Here is a 15,601-nt window from a genome sequence, read left to right on the forward strand (position 1 = left end):
GAATGGTAGGAACCCATCCAAAGCTTATATTTTAGGTTAGGACAATAGCTTGTATTTTGGTTTTGCCCAAGTTTTATTGAATGTTTAGACTTACTTGCTGATGTACACTTCAAGCAACCTTTATACATGCAGGTCACTTAGTTTGTACCCTTGTTTATATCTACATAATGTGAAACTTACAGACATTCAGGGGTCGGGGAGGGTAGGAAGCTAGTCATACTTTTTTCTGGTTCTCCCCTCTGCTGAACTGACTAAATAAAATTATTTCTAAAAACATTTTTAGGTTTGTTTTTTTAATTTGTTCTTGACCAACAATCCATGCTATTCATCCAATCAAAATCCTGGCAACATTATCTATAAAACTACAGGTTGCTCCCCTGTCTTTTCTCAATGCGTTTGGTACATGGCTTACAATTTATCTCTCCTCCTCTACTCCTGCCTTCATACTAGGAGACTTCAACATATATATATATTAATTCTCCCTCAAGCATTTTAACCACTCAATTCCTCAACCTAGTCACTTCCCACAACGACTCTTCCACCTAACCTCAATCACATACAAAGATGGTCATACTTTGATCTTGTCATCACCCACAAACGTACCATCTCCATGTTCAAGAATTCTGAAATCCCCTTATCTGAACATAATCTATTGACCTTTCACCTCTTCCTCTGCCTTCCCTTATCAAACTGCACTCTTTTTTTTCTTTCTTTTTTTTTTTAGGCAATTGGGGTTAAGTGACTTGCCCAGGGTCACACAGCTAGTAAGTGTCAAGAGTTTTGTGTGAGGTCAGATTTGAACTCAGGTCCTCCTGACCTCAGGGCCAGTGCTCTATCCACTGCGCCACCTAGTTGCCCCTTCAAACTGTACCCTTCATCCAGACTATGACCTTCAGTACCTCAACCCCTCAATGCTTTCTCAGGCCTCCTGCTGTGCACTAGATACTTTCCTGTTTTTCTTACCTTGATTCCTTGGTGAAGTAGTTCAACTCTTCATTGTCCTTTTCTTTTGAGTCTCTGGCTCCATTATCATATCATCAATAACATCCTGCCAAGCTTCGGCTTGGATCATTCCCACTGCCACTGCCTTGGTTCCTGCACGTATGCTGCTGAATGGAGGTGGAGATAATCATGAAACCTTTCAGACTGAGCCCCCTACAAACTTATGTTATGCAACTCCAGCTGGGCCCCCACTGCTGGGTAAACCTTCTATACCTCCCTTATCAACTATCCCACTCTCCATAACAGCTCTTTCAAATCTTTTCATGCCTCCTCATACCTCCCATAGCTCCTCTACTCCCTACTCTCTCAGCTGATAACCTTGCCTCATATTTCACAGAAATAAATTGAGACCATTTACCTCAAACTCCCTCTTTATCTCTTATCACTTAGATGTTTTCTGCCACTATCTCCTCCTTCACTCCTATCTCAAATGAAAAGGTGGCTGTACTCCTTGCCAAAGCCCACCCTTCCACTTGCCCAAGTGATCCCATTCCATCTCATCTCCTCCAATATGATTTCTTTTTTGTACCACCAATTCTTTGGGTTTACATTATGTATCCTCCCATTAACTTTTAATCTGTTTTCTAAAGTTTCTTAAACATAATTTTTATAGTGTTATGTTCCATAAAGGGTATATTTAATATATATGCTCTTTCTGTATTTGTGATGTTCTAATATCCTAAATCAGTGATTTCAAACTTAAAGAGAAATGAGAGACACTAAACTGTGGATCAAAACATCCTAAGCAAAAGGATCTTTGTAGACAACATACTGATTTAGAAAGCAATATATCAATATTATCTACATTTTATTGTATTTGTTTTGTTAACTAAATTTGTTAACTAAAATTACATTTTGATCTAGTTCAGACTGAACTTGGACTGAATTAAGCCTGCAGCTCCAGTGTTTGACACCTTTGTCCTAAGTCATAGTTAATTTTTGTACAGGTGACATGCACAGCTAAGAATATGTGTTATGCTACTTTTTATTTATTTCCATTCAATAATCACCAGAAATCTTTCATATTGAGCTTTCCTAAAATTCTATACAGTTCCTTAAATTTTTTTTTTGCTTATAATTTTGTCAAATTTTTCTAATTCTGAATGAATTACATTGAGGTCACTACCTATTCTATTTTCACTGCCCATTTCTCCCGTTAATTGATAAACTTTTCCTTTAAATATTTAGATGCTATGTCATTCAGTGCACATATATAAAATGAGGTAGCTAGGTGGGCAAAGAGAAAAGAGTGTTAGCCTTGGAGTGAGGAAGACCTGGGTTTAAATCCTGCCTCAGACACTTGCTACCTTTAAGATCCTGGATGTCAGTCAGTCAATAAACATTTATTAAGTGCCTACTATGTTCCAGGAACTGTGTTAAGTGCCAAAGAATACAAAGAAAGGTAAAAGATCATCTCCATTCACAAATAGTTCATCTTTCTCAGCCTCCTTTTCCATAAGCAACATATCTAAATCGTTTTGTAAACCTTAAAGTGCTATATAAATGCTAGCTACTATTATTATTATTCATTGGCTATGATGCTTTTAACATAATGTAGTTTCTGTGTGTTTTTAATGGTATCTTTTGTTTTTTATCACCTATATTTCCCCCTCTATGCCTTCCCCTTCCCAGAAAATCCTATATTATAAAGATTTTTTAAAAGAAAAAAGTAGGAGAAATAAATTAGTAAAACTGAGCAGTAAACCCAAAACAGCATCCAAAACAAAATCCAATAATGCACACACACACACACACACACACACACACACACACACACACATATACCCCAAATATATAACATTATATATCCATGAATCCCTCTACCTCTGCAAAGGAGTGGTGAGTGGGTGGGTGAGGGAGATATCTTGTTATACCACTTCTTTATATCCAAGATTGTTCTTTGGAATTTTACAAAATTCACTTTAGATTATTTTTTGGTGGTTGTTCTTTTTATTTATATTGCTGAAATCATTGTGCATGTTGTTTGCTTGGTTCTACTTTATTTTGCATTAGTTTATATTTTCCATATTTCATGCTTCTCTATATTCATCAATTTCACAATTTCTTATAGCACAGTAATACTCTATTATATCCATTTACCATGATTTGTTTAGCCATTCCCCAATCAATGAACATCTATTTTGTTTCTAGTTCTTTCAACTACAGAAAATGGTGCTATAAAAATTTTGGTGTCTATTGAGGCCTATCTTTTCTCAGTGACTTCCTTGGAATCTATGCCTAGCAGTGGAATCTCTGGGTCAAAGGATGTAGACATCTTAGATACTTTATTCATATAATTCCAAATTGCTTTCCTAAATTGTTTTGCCAGTTCATAGCTCCACCAACAGTGCATTACCTTACCTCTTTCTATGATTGCTCCAATATTGACTATTCCTATCTTTTCTTATATATGCCAATTTGCTATGTGTAAAATAAAATCTCAGGGTAATTTTGATTTCTCTTATTATTAGTGGTTTGGAGCTTTCTTTCCATATAGTTGTTATTAGTTAACAATTCTTTTGAGAATTGTTTGTTTATATTCTTCAACCACTTATTTTTTGGGGAATGAATTTCTTTATCTCTTTTTATCATTCATATTTTTATTATTGCCTTTTTTGATGTCATAACTGACACTCTATGTTTTCTGAGTTTACCTTAAAGCATAATAGATTCTCTTCTGACCCCTTATTTTAACTCGTTATGAATCTTTATGTTTTAAGTGTATTTCCCTATAAATGATAACATTGCTGAATTCTTCTTTCTTATCCATTTTCTTCTTCTCTTACATTTTATAGGTGAGTTCATCCCATTCAATGGTTAAGATTGTTACTTGTATATTTCCTACTATCTTATCCTCTTATACAAAGGGTTATTAACTGGGGGTCCATGGATACACAATGAGTCCATGCATAGATTTCAGGGGTCCCTGAATTTGAATGTGGAAAAAGAACACATTTATTTTCATTAATCTTCTATTGAAATTTAGCATTTTATTTAATTATTTGAGAAAATTCTGAGAATAGGTACATAGGCTTCATCAGACTGTCAAAGAGGTCCATGACATAAAAAAGTTAAGGACTCCTGTCTTATACACTGCCCCCCACCCCACATGGATTCTTCAATTGAGGAACATCAGACACCTTGCTATTCCTTTCACAAGACATTATCATGTGACTTTGAGCATTTCAAGTGGTTGTCCCCCATACCTATAATGTTCTTCCTCATCTCAGCCTCCTGGTTTCCTTCAAGTCCTAGCTTAAATCCCATCATCTATAGGAAGCCTCTTTCATACAACTTGTTTGTACATAGTTGTTTGCATGTAATCTCCCCCGTTAGATTGGGTGCTCCCCAAGGGCAGGAACTATTTTGCTTTTCTTTGTATCCCTATTATTAGTACAGTGCCTGAATCTTGTTTATGTATTTGCTCAATAAAAGAAGGTGGTGAATGATAGAGTATATTCAGCCTTTCTGCTTTTGCTTCACAGCCTTTTTCCCCATCACCTTCCTTTCCTTTCAATCCCTCTTTCATGCTTCAACTTACAAAGTTGGAGTTTGTTTTTCTTATGAATAGTCCTCATTTTACCCTTTTAAAGACATTCATACTTCCCATTGCCATATATTTCCTTCTTGAATTTAATGTTTTTCTACACTAAATTCTGTGTGCATATGTGTATGTTTTTGAGCATTCATTTCTTTCAGTGAGTTCAGAAAAAGTGAGGTTTGTCCTTTGACTCAGCAATACTACTTCTAGGGTTGTATCCCAAAGAGATCATAAAAATGGGAAAAGGCCCCACAGGTACAAAAATATTTATAGCAGCTTTTTATGGTGGCCCAAAATTGGAAATTGAGGGGATTCCCATTAATCCGGGAATGACTGAACAAGTTGTAGTATATGAATGTAATGGAATACTATTGTGGGTTAAGAAATGATGAGCAGGTAGAATTCAGGAAAACCTGGACTTACATAAACTAATGCTGAATAAGTGAGCAGAACCAGGAGAACATTGTACACAGTAACAGCAATAATGTGCGATGACTAACTTTGATAGACATGTCTTCTTAGCAATGCAAGAATTTAAGACAACTCCAAAAGACTCATGATAAAAAGAAAATGCTGTCGACATTCAGAAAAAGAACTATGGAGTCGGAATGCAGATCAAAGGATATTATTTGCTTTCCTTTTGTTGTTGTTGTTGTTTTACTTCCTCTTTCTCATGATTCCTTCCATTGGTTCTAATTCTTCTTTACAACATGACTAATGTAAAAATATGTTTAATATGAATGTATATGTACAGCCTATATCAGACTGCATGCTGTCTTGGGGAGGAGGAAAGAGAAGTAGGGGGAGAAAATTTAAAACTCAAAATCTTATGGAAGTGAATGTTGAAAACTAAAAATAAATAAATTAATTAAAAAAATATAAAATAAATGAAAATAAACAAAAAAAAGAAAGTGAGGTTCATGTGATTTCTCCTTTCCACACCTCTTCCTACATGCCTTTACAATGTTTTTTTGCTCACCTTGATTATGTGATGTAATAAATCCTACCTTTTTTCTTCCTTACCATGATCTTTTTTTCTCTCTGTCTTCTTTCTTCACTTAAGTCCATAAAACAGCATTTTTCTCTATGACCTTTGAAGGCATTAATGTTCTAAGGGGATACTGTTTCTTCTCCTTCTGTTAGAATATAAAGGTTTTCTCATGGTATAGTCCTTTCAGATTGTTTCAATTGCTCTAATATATTTACCTTTCTAGGTTTCTCTTGACTGCTGCATTTACCTGCTGAAGATCTATTCAGTTCTGATCTTTTCATCAGGAATGCTTAGAAGTCCTCTATTTCATTAGAGAGCCATTTTGTCTCAGTAGGATTATACTCAGTTCTGTCAGCTAAATTATTTTTAAATCTTTATCTTTTGCCTTTTGTAATATCTTATTCCAGGCTCTGTCTTTTAGGGCAGTATCTTCCACCTGTATGATCTTAATTGTGCTTCTTTGGTCCTAGAATTCTTTCTTTCTGGTTTCTTGCAGTACTTTTCCTTTTTCCTTCAACTTGGAAATTCTAGATCTTGCCTATGATGTTCCTGGGAGTTTTCATTTTAGCATTTTTTTTTTTCAGGATGTGACTGGTGGATTATTTCTATTTTTACTTTGCCCTCTCATTCTTATAGATATGGGCAGTTTTCATTTATGATTTCTTGAAATATGTCATATAGGCTTTTTTTTTCTTTTTTTGTCATGGTTTTCAAATAATTTGAAAATTCTTAGATGATTTTTCCTTGATCTGTTTTCTTGAGGCTGCTAGGTGGCAGTAGTCCTGGCCTGGAGGCAGGAAGACCTGGGTCTAAATTTGACCTCACACACTTACTAGCTCTATCACCCTGGGCAAGTCACTCAACCTCTGTTTGACTCATTTCCTTCGATTATAAAATGGAGGTAATAGCAACTCCCTCTTATGGTGGTTGTGAGATCAAATGAGATATTTGTAAAGTGCTTAGCATACAAACTGGCACATAATAGGTACTTTATAAATTTTTTTCCCTTCCCCCTTCTCTTCTAGGTTAGTTGTTTTTGATAGGTAATGCCTTTCATTTTCTACTCTTTCAGTCTTCTGATGCTGTTATCATATTTCTTATTGTCTCATGGAATCACTGATATGTTTGTCCCATTGCAATTTTCAGGAAGTCCATTCCATTTATTCTCCTTTCAATGCTTTCCCTTAGAGATTTAATTTCATTTATATTATTTTTTGAAATTTCTTGTTTCATCTCTTCCTAGAATTCTAATAGACTTTGTGGGCAAGCCAGACTTTTATGTTACTCCTTGCCCATAGTGGGTCTGGATTTATTCTCTTCCTCTAGGCTTGTATCCTTAGATGTCCCTGGATCCATTTTCTTAATTGGGACTTTTTATTAGAGCCAAGCTCAGACTACTTCTTTACACTTGAACAGGATGATAACCCCTATTTGGTTCCAATATATATTATCTGGGTTTCTACCATTGGCATTCCCTTCTATTGGTGTTTGCTGAGTACAAAGTGCTTGCAATTCTCCTTTTCAAGTTCTTGTCTCCAAGTCTATCAGGACCTTAACATCCCAGGGTGCTTAACAACCCTGGGGCCTCTTGGCTAGAGCACTCCAATTTTCAAGTTCTGCCCTAGCACCTCTTCCCTCCACCTTCACTCTTTTGTTTTTGCTTTTCTTCTATGTGTAAGAATTGGGCTACTCTGCTTCTATTTATCCAACCATATTGATTGAAACCAAAAGTGGGATTTTTTTTTTAAACGTGTCTTTTAGAAAAGCAGCTTCCCAACCATGGACATGCAAAAGACTTTGCTAAATGAAGAAAAACCTTCCCAGATGTTTTCCCTTTATACCTTACCAAGTGACCAAAATCTGGATTATAAATTCTCTCATCTTCAATTCAAACTTCTTTTCCCCTGGGCAAGGGTAAGGAACCTGCAGCCTCGATACCACTTTGTGGCCCTCTAGGCCCTCAGTGTGGCCCTTTGATTGAATCCAAATAAGATCTTCTGGGAAGTTTGGATTCAGTCAAGGGGCCACACTTGAGGAATTAGAGGGCCACAAATGGCCTCCAGGTTCCCCACTCGTGCCCCAGGCTAAGTTCTTTAAAACAAAGAACCTAAACAGGCTTGGTAGAGAAGCTAGTGCCCTTAGACTCAAATTTGTCTTTTTTTTCTGTCCTACAAGTGGCTCAGGAGATAGAGTGCCAGACCTGGAGGTGGAAGACCATGCTTATGAGAGGTGTGACCCCGATCAAGTCACTTAACCCTATTTGCCTCAGTTTCCTCATCTGTAAAATGAACTGGAGAAAAAAATGGAAAACCACTCCAGTATCTTTGCCAAGAAAACTCCAAATGGGGTTACAAAACACCCCCCCTTCACTTTATAAATGAGGAACTGATGTTTAGGGAGATTATGTGACCCCCCCCCTTTATTTTATAAATGAGGAACTGATGTTCAGGGAGGTTATATTACATGTCCAAGATGGCACAAATAGTAAGTGGCAGAGGCAGGGTTTCTGACTCCAAATCTAGCACAATTTTCATTGTACCATGCTGTCTCTCATGAGGCAACCTTCCAATTCTGAGGTTCAGTGTTTCTTAGCTATTCGATCTTTAATGAGTCCACTTCCTGGTCTCTCTCTCCTTGGTGCACTTCACTGAATATTATCAACAAAACATAAGAAAACCTATACAGTAAAATTATTCTTAACCCTTCATAAACCAAGGGAAAATAATCCCCCCCCCCGAAGACTTCTCACCAATTGAGGAAAGAAAATACATTCCCAGACTAAAAGTAAGGGGGTAGGGAGAACTCATGGTCCATAGATAATTGAGGTTGTGATAGGGTAGTTGTCTTGCTGCTAGAACACTTCTGTGACAGGTCTTTTATGCCTTTTTCATGACTCTGGGAAGACTGCCTTGAGTTGTAGTTGGAGTAGGTCTCCATATAGCTCTTCATCTTAGCTAACTTTGTCAAGGCTTCATTTCTGTTAACCATTGATCCATGCCAAGTTGCTTCTGCTCATAGAACCAATGCCCTGCTTCTAGATCATTCTATCTTGATGCTGTCACTGGCATAGGCCTTTTACTACCATCAGGAGAAGCTGAATTCTACTTCATATATTTGCTCTTTTTCACTCTTTTATACTCAAATTACTCAGGCAAATAATGTTGTTCATCTTTTGTTTTCTAAGAGGACTAAGACATCACGAGGTGAGGTCTTGATTTGCTCATGAATTGGATTTAAGTGGGGCAGTTGCACAGAGTGATCAACCTCAAAGTCCAATGGCAAGACAAAAGTCAAGACAACCGGTGATGCAGTGTCTGACCAAGCTCTAACTGCTCCACAGTGCCTCATCCTCCCATTCTGCCAGGGCTAGTCTTCACATGCCTGGGGTAGACATTCCCCTAATTCCTCTACAGGTTTGAGGCCTGTTGGTTACCCTCAGCCTGGTTTAGCCCACCTTCTGGGATGGTTTTACCCAGGTGTGGCCTATGCTCCTGTTACAGCTTCTTGGAGCCATAGGTGAGAGGTGGGTGAAGATGTTCATCAAAGATGGATGAACAGCCCTGAAAAGGGCTCAGCAGGTTCTCACACCAGAGGACACCTCATTAGTATTATAGCCTAAGCCACATTCCTGGAGATTATTGATCTCATTCTTTAGTCTGTCTTTTCCTTTTTTAGTAGTTCTCCCTAAGTTATATCTGGAAGAATCCCTCCAGTAGTTGCTGCCATATACTTTCTTACCCCCTCTCCACAGAGAATCTTCAGCCCTGAAGCATATTCTTATTTATTATTATTCTTTCTTTTATCTTTTCCTTTGATTCAATTAGCTTGAAATAGGTGTCTCCACATTGTCTATACCTCACACTACAGTTTTTTGAGGTTTGTAATAAAAGACTCCACTAGTACATTAGACTTAACTCATGTATTCAGTTTGTTTATGTGTAATTTCCTCTAAAAGAAGGTAAGTTCCTTGAGCATAGGGACTGTTTCCTTTTTTTTGTCTTTGCATCCCCAGGGATAGCACAATGCTTTGCACATGGTAGGTCCTCAATAAATACTTGTTGAATGAATGAACATTGTTTTGCCTTACCATTAAGTGTTTTATGTTCAAAGTTAATGGAATCGTTATTTCAATTGACTGATTTTGTATACATGGGAAGTGTTCTGGTTGGGACTCAGAAGTTACAATGGAGTTTGTAACCGCCAAATCAGGTTACCAGTACAATCCCAAGAAAATCTGAGTTGGAGCAGCCTAGTGGTGATCCATCCCTGGGAATCCCTCTGAAGGAAGGTTGGAGTGAATAAGCCAGTCCAGAGAGACATTAGGGGTCACAACTACACAGTGCTACTCTGGGCGGTGCTATACCCAGAAATAGATGATTGTGGAGAGGAAAACCTTGTTGTTGTTCAGTCTGTCAACCTCCAGAGTTCGGTCTAAGAAAGACAAACAGAATTAGGCTGTATTAGTGTTTATTTCAGGCATGCATGCATGGGAGCTGCAATCGGAACTGAGCTCACTTTGGGGTTAGACTGCACAGATTATAAAGCCATGAAGCAAGGAAGAGCCTCTGATTCAGGATGTCTGGCCTTCTGTCAGCTAAGATTATAGTTCCCAATAAGCAAGGAAGTGCCCCTGACTCAGGATGTCTGTGAAGCTTAATCTAGTCTTGTGGTTGCTGATACAGCAGGAGAATTTGGGGTTCACTTAGAAAGCATGCCAAAGGATTATTAATGTCATTCCAGAAGGGCTCAAGTCATCTTCTCTATTGGCCAGTCCAGATTTTTGGCCCTTTTCGGGTGATGAGGGGTTCAAACAGGTCTCATAAGTTTTTCAGTCATGTCCGATGATTGGTGACCCCACGTACTATTGCACACCAGGCCTTACAAGTTTATGTCTGTTGTTTCCATTAAACTATCTATCCATCTCATCCTCTGAGGTTCCCTTCTTCTTTGGCCTTCATTCTTTCCCAATATAAGAGTCTTTTCCCATGCAAGTGTACAAAAATCTGAAATATTAGAATTCTCCTGTCCACCTTTTTGTTCCCAATTCCATTATCTTTGGAATCACATTCTTACAGTTTAGCACAACTTGGGTGATGTTAAACTAAAACAAACTGTACCTAAGTAATTTTAACAAAAAAAATTAGAGTGATATGACTGATTTTGTCATTGTCATATCTGTCAGAGAAAGAGAGCGTTATAAGATTGAGCCTGATGGTTTGGAGGCCATCATGATAATCTTCCCTTAAGCGAGGCTGTAAACTTTTAGAACATACTCATTGGAAAATATTGACAATAACATTTTTTGAAGGTTGATACAGCTCTGTTTACCACAAGCTTGTTTTTTCTCCCTGATACCCAAAGTAGTATTTTGCCCTGATCCCTCATGTGCAAATCAGCCAGAGCTCCAGGGGAGCGGCTCAAAATCAGAGTAAATAACTCTTTGAATATATATATATATATACACTCATTCTCTCAGAGTATAAGAATTCTCAGAAGGGTACTTTGGAGTAAGCCTTCCCCTCCAGCAGAATACCTTTCTGCTGGAGCACTCCCTTCCTGCTGAATGGATCCATGTCTCTGCATTCCCCAATTCAATACTGCCATTATATGAGTTATACTCTATGTTAGCATGTATGTGTGAGTTGTGTGTTGCTCCCCTTTTCCTCTCTCTTGTTCCCCTCTTCCCCATTGCTTGCAATAAACCTTTGCACTGAACTGACTCTCATTGTTTTACATGTCATTCTCAGCACCCAAACTCATTAAGGGATTGTTTTCTCTGGCTGGCCCACGATCCTTTCCTTAGATCTAAACTGGGTAGGAGAGGAGGTCTTAAGCTATTGACAGCTGCAACTACACTGCAAGAGTATGGCCGTCTGAACCCAATCGTAGAAAACAAGGGTCAAAACCCTACCTCCACCCAGGAGGTACTCCCTTATGTCAGAGTACTGTCACAAAACAATTGAGGTAGCAAGGAGGGTTTTCAAAACAACTGGCACAGAGAGCAAGGTCTCAAAACAGAGAGAGAGACAGAGAGAGAAAGAGACAGAGAAACTTTGAAGATTTAGGAAGTACTACATTTTTAGACATCAAGAAAGCCACTGTAGGCATCCAATAATACCTCAATTTTGAAATCAGTGGGTCCCTGACACGAAGAAGCAGTTAGATGAGGAGGGAGGAAAAATTGAGAAAAAAAGGCAAGGAAGGGAAGAATAGGTTGGCTCAGGTTGTAGTGAGAGTCAGTGAGCATTTATTAAGCACTACATCAACCCGTACTGTAACTGGTCCTCTTCGAAAACGAAAGACTAACAACTACGTGACAAGCACTTCGCTTGCTAAGTGCTCGAAGAAAGATGTGGACGTGAGTATGGGAGGGGGGTGGGGTTGGGGAAGGTGATGGTGATGATCAGATAATGATGATGACGACCGAACAGCCAGGGGATGAACAGGAAAGGAGGGAGGGCAGCAGACAAGAAAAAGCCTAATAGATATTTACTGAGAAACGGGCACGAGGGTGCAGAAGCGGGGAGTCAGTAAGTAGGGGTGGTGGTAAGGAAGCTCAGCCAGACCAGCTCCTGGGGAGCAAGTTGGGGAGGTGTTGAATGAGTGGGTGAGGAGGCGGGGAGAGCAGCGCCGTTCCGGGGAAGGGACTGGAAGCCTTGCCACCGCACTGTGCAAGGTCAAAAGTCTCCAGGTTGCCAGCCTAGCTGTTTGCCGCATCCCCGCTCTGCGCTCAGGGTCTCTGTGGGAGCGCTCGCTCCAGGCGGGGCGGGGCAGCACGGGGCGGGGCTCGCGCTCGTCCTGGCTCCGCCCCCTCCCTGCCCGCCCCGCGTCTGGGAGGCCGGAGGAGCAGGTGGGCAGCCCCCACCACAGCAGTTGTCTTCGACGCTGCCGCTGCCGCCGCCGCCTACGCCGTCGCTACGCCTTGCGTTCCCTATTTTCCCCCTTTCCCTCGTCCCCGCTCTGTGCCCGCCCCGCCGAGGGAAAAAGCAAAAAAAAGCAAAAAAAAAGGGAGGTCTGTCGCACTTCCTCCGCAATCGGGCGCCCCCCAGTGCGGGAACGACGCCCGAGGGCCTGAAGGGAGGGGGCGGAGAGAAGAGCCGGGGGCCGGAGAGGGGGAGCTCCACGTCTGTCAGTGCGACCGACCGACCGAGGGAGCCGGGTGAGGCGAGAGGCGAGGGCGGGGGCGACAGGCGAGCGGGAGGCCGAGGGAGGGGCGGGAGGAGGATGGAGCAGAAACGTTCTCCCCAGGAAGGGGGGGCGGAGAGGAACGGGGGAGTGGAAAAGCATCCAGGGGAGAGGGGCCGGACGGGCTGGGGAAGCCGAGGCCAGCCGTGGTTAGGAACCGGCCTTCGTTCGGGTGGGGTTGTGTCATCTTGTTTATTTCTTTTTCTTTGCACTCCTCCAGCAACGCGCAGGGTTGTTGATTTGTGAGCTGCTGTCTTGGGAGGGAGGGAGGGAGGCTGGTGGCGGCGGCCAGGGAGTCTCCTTGGAGGAGTGAGGTGGAGGACGTGGAGGAGAGAAGAGGCCACTTGCACCGCTTTTGTGACCTGGTTGTTGGCTTCTGGCCGGAGTTCTTCACCTGGGGTGGGTGAGTTCAGTTCGGGTCAGTCGTTTTTCAGTCGTGTCCGACTTCCCGTGACCCCATTTGGCGTTTTCTTGACAGAGATACTGGAGTGGTTTGCCATTTCCTTCTCTGAAAACAGAGGCCAACAGGGTTAAGTGACTTACCCAGGGTCACACAGCTAGTGTCTGAGAACTTGTTAACACACGCACACACACACACACACACACACACACACGAAAAAAGCTATCTTCATTTTCACCACCCTTTGAGATTTCCAGCACTCAGCACAGTGCCTGACACATAGTATTTGTCAAGAAATGCTTCTTGATTTACAGTTGCAGTCCTATGTATTTTATTTTACACCTTTAAAAACATTCATTGTAGAAGAGGTCCCTGGAAAGATGAAGGACAAAAAAGATTAAGAACCCCTGACCTGTAATGAAACTAACTAGGCACAAGGGACTGTGACTCCGTGTTGTGTATGTTTTCATTCTCCAGTCCTTGTTAGAAGGAACAAAAACTCTGAAAATCGACCCAATGTCACATTGATCATTTTTGGAACAGGCAATACTAAATGATGTAATTACGGGTGAGGTGTTTTTGAAAAGATGTTTAGGTTACACGATTTGAAAATGTGTAGATATAATGAAAATATTTTATCATAGAAAAAAAAAGTGGGTCCCAAAACATAAGGAAAAGCCCTGGTCAAATATTAGGCTAGACACACTAGATGTTTGGGTCCTATTTATGATAGTGGTTGAAGGGCATATTTTCTTTTTGGATTATTTATCTTTATTTTTAAGGAATAGTTCTAAAACATGGCCACTTTTCTGATAGGATGTGTTGGAGTGACAACATAGAATAGTATTATTTTTTGGAAAGTTTCCATTTAAAAAAATCTTTAAGAAAATAAAAAAAGTTTACTTATCTGATCAAGATAGAAAACCTATTGGGAAATCAGTGAGATCTTTACGAGTTAACTATTGGAAATCAGTTTATGTTACGTAGGTATACTTTAAGCGCAAATTAAATGTAAAAACTTGTGACCTATTAACAAGTAAATTGTTACAATTGGATTGAATTGTTTATATGTATTATGTTCAAGGTATTGTGTAATAATGCCTCATTGTTCAGGATTGATAGCTTTATAAAATGACTCCATATAGGATTATTTTAAATAGGAAGTGTTCCTGCTCCCTAAAATGATTAGATTAAAATAAACTTGATTTGTATAGTTTGATTTATAAACAAATTTTTGGAGCACTTTTTTTTTTTTTTTTTTTGGTATAAAGTGAGCTATGTCTTACAGCTGTTTATTTCTCCTGAGGGGGAAAAAAAAAGAATTACCATACCTGCCAAGAAAGAATAGGAAACTTTGGTTTGAGTGTTTCTTTTTAACAGTTAAACCATAGCATCATTGACTGAATCTATGCTCTTAGCATTTATAGGTGAGGCTGTAGATTTACATGTTTTTCTGGAAAGGAGAACTTTGTATAATTGCATGCAAACAAGGAGAGCCTCTTGGGCACTGTTAGCCAAGGTGTTTCTTATCCTGAAGTCTGATTACTAAACACTATAAATTTTTGAAATACACTTAATGTTAATTGTGATTGACTCATATGAGTTGTAAGGAATCAAAGGTTATATAACTGAGCATCATTTGCTTATTTGTATTGGACAATCATTGACATTTTTCTTCATTTGCAAACAGCTGTATACACCTTTATTTCCTTTGAGCGCCATAAAAGTCTTGTGAGGTTGATATTATAGGTATTTTTTAAGAAATTATGGCTCAGAGAGTTGAAATGACTTGCCTAGGTGTTATGTCATGATTCAAAGCCCAGACTCTGTATAGTTTCTCTTATATCGTGCTCATATGAGCCACAGGGTCCATTTAAAAACTCTTCCTTTGAAGAATTGAATTGAAATGCCTAGCATTTCAGTTAATAAACAAACACTTATTAACTGATTACCATGCCAGTTACTATGCTAGACACTGGTGTGATACAAAGACAAAAATTAAAGTCTCTGCTCTCAAGGAACTTACATTCTATTTCCATAGTGCCTTGTACTAGGTACTTGATAAATGCTTATTAAATTGTGGGTGCACTCATTTTTAAAAATTAAATTAAAAAAAGCTTTAACTGTACTTGTGATTTTATTAATACAGAGAGTTTCTGGTGAGAAATTTTCCTCTAACATTTAAGATTAGCAACCTTTCTGCAATCTATAGCTTTAGAGAGCTGTCTGGGGCACTGAGAAGTGAAATGTCCAGGATTACTTATCATGTATGTGTCAGAGGCAGGATTTGCCCACAGGTTTTCCTGCTTGAGGCCAGCTCTGTCCACTGTGAAGCGCTGTTGCACCATACACATTAATTTTACATCCTCTGTTACACTGTTGTTTGGATGAAAGTGGCTTCCAGTTTCTAAGCTCTGATAATACTTACCTTAAGGATCTTTGCATTGGTGTGAACACTGATTACTCTATTTCACATTATAAC

At 39.5% G+C, this 15,601-nt stretch overlaps 1 protein-coding gene across 3 annotated transcripts in view; it reads left to right on the forward strand.

Annotated features, from left to right (window-relative positions):
- The first annotated feature begins 12,653 nt into the window (after positions 1-12,653).
- ABCA5 (ATP binding cassette subfamily A member 5) overlaps positions 12,654-15,601 on the forward strand; it is a 117,804-nt gene continuing 114,856 nt past the window's right edge. The window contains exon 1 of one of the 3 annotated variants that reach the window (XM_027872760.1): positions 12,654-12,693. The gene's annotated coding sequence lies outside the window, so the exon portion shown is untranslated. Of the gene's footprint in view, positions 12,694-13,015; positions 13,123-15,601 lie in introns of those variants that run through there. The other 2 variants (XM_027872757.1, XM_027872758.1) reach the window with 2 other exon arrangements.

This window comes from Vombatus ursinus, unplaced genomic scaffold (genome assembly GCF_900497805.2).
Source record: "Vombatus ursinus unplaced genomic scaffold, bare-nosed wombat genome assembly UNPS02014801.1, whole genome shotgun sequence".
Taxonomy (NCBI): Eukaryota; Metazoa; Chordata; class Mammalia; order Diprotodontia; family Vombatidae; genus Vombatus; species Vombatus ursinus.